The following is a 2,083-nucleotide window of genomic DNA, read 5'->3' as shown; positions in this document are numbered from 1 at the left end:
ACTGACCTGTATCAATGATGTAAGTATCCCTATTTTTATCATTGGGTTTAAGTTTATCAGTCAAATGAGTCACATCACTCAAATTACAAGCCTTTTCTTTCTCATTGTACTCATAAGAATTACAGTCTGGTTGTTGATGGCAAGCTTCATTGCACTTCTTTAAGTTCACATTCTTAAGCTGTCTTAAAACATCCTGCCTAGGTATGCTAACTTTAGTAAGTATAATTTTCCTGTCTGTTGCTGGAAGGAAAAGAAAGAGAAAACAAGGAGTAGATTTTATATCCATACTCGAAACAGATGCACACACACACACACACACACACACTAAACATTACAATGCATGTGGTGTATTTGTTATACGAGGTTGTATTAAAATGTTCCTGAACTTGAAAGACTACTGAAAGCTAGTGGATACCGAAAGTTACAGGTAGTACTCGCTGCCCATATCAGTAATGCTAAGAATAAGACCAAACTTGAGTCAAATCAATGATGATAGTAATAATAATAATAATAATAATAATAATAATAATAATAATAATAATGATGATGATGATGATGATGATGATGATGACAATGACGATTGTGATTTCTTTTATTTGCCTCAAGAATGAGAGATGTGGGGACAATTTAATGATGGACTTAAAATGTGGGCATTTACATAGAATGGAATGATGTAGAAGTATAGATGGTATATGAGGAGGTATGAAACAGTTGCTGGATTAGCTATGTTTAATAAAAAATAACTTATTTACTCAAGTTTTAACATTATCTCCTTTGAAACAGTCACCTTGCATAACAATACACAGGCCCCAGCATTCCTGGAATCGGGCCTGGAAGTTATTTTCTGTAAGCAATTCGAGGACCTTCTGTGATCCACTCTTGATCTCAATGGCAGTGTTAAAACAATAACCTTTGAACTTTTTGATACCACTTTGTTTATTGCAAAAATAAAAAGGTGAAAGTGATGTGATCCTCCTGATGCAGGAGGACACCTTGGGCCAATTGATGAACCTACCATCTAAGATCTCCCTGAAAACCAAAAACAAGTGTCCATTACAATTCCAGTTCTCTGACTCACAGGGCTACACTTAGAGTGGTGCTCTAAGTGTACACACCTTGCACTCTCTCTGTATAATATCAATCACTTCTTTATCCAATGTGTCCAATACCATGACAGTGATATTGTTTATGTAAGCCAACACAAGTTACACTGACAACCACACACTCATCACCCAGTTTGGTTGAGATATGTATCAAACACTATGCAGTAAAATCTTCAGAAATCAAATATACTGTAAAGGTGTGTGAGGCAAACTTTACAGACCAAACAGTTCCAAGAGTTGGTCATTTAATTTGACCACTGAATAAATGCCATTGTTTATTGGATGATCCGGCCTTTGATCAAACTTCTTGAAGATTCCTATCAAGTTCTTCGTAAATCTATTCATGGCATGGCTGCACATATTGAAATTTCTTGGAAATTGTCCCTGTATAAATCTAATGTGTCAATATAGTGAAGTCTACAACTTCATCCCAGTTAAAGTTCGTTGTCGATATACAGGGAAATGGCTTGCCTTTCTTTTAAACCCAGAAGATCAAACTGAGTGAATTTGCTGGCTGTTAAGTTTTTAATACCATAGAACTATTCTAAAGAGAAACTTATTTTAAGTAGAAAGGATTCTTTTGTCCCAGGAGACAACTTCTCTGATTCTAGAAGTATGGAAAAATGTACTCTCTTCATGTGGTATAATGTTTGGTGGGAGGAAGGGCATCTTGCCATATTGACGAAGGCAAAATATAGGAAATACACAACTATATAGATTGGTATTACTTTTTCTGTTATTTTGTATATCCAATTATGTAGGACAAACAGAGGCAAAACATTGTGCTGTAACAGTACTGCCTAAGCCATGCCAACATTGACAAACGAAGAGAAAACTGTTGTTACAACAACTGCTTATACTGCTGCTGCTGCTGCTTCTCTGCCCCCCCCCCACCACCACCACCAATGTCTGCCCTTATAGGTAAATCTGTCAATGTTTTTACAGAAATGGTTGTCTATATATTATGAAATACAAATGGA

Source organism: Octopus bimaculoides, chromosome 10 (genome assembly GCF_001194135.2).
Source record: "Octopus bimaculoides isolate UCB-OBI-ISO-001 chromosome 10, ASM119413v2, whole genome shotgun sequence".
Lineage (NCBI taxonomy): Eukaryota > Metazoa > Mollusca > Cephalopoda > Octopoda > Octopodidae > Octopus > Octopus bimaculoides.
The sequence above is the reverse complement of the archived record's forward strand: the minus strand, read 5'-3'. Positions refer to the sequence as shown.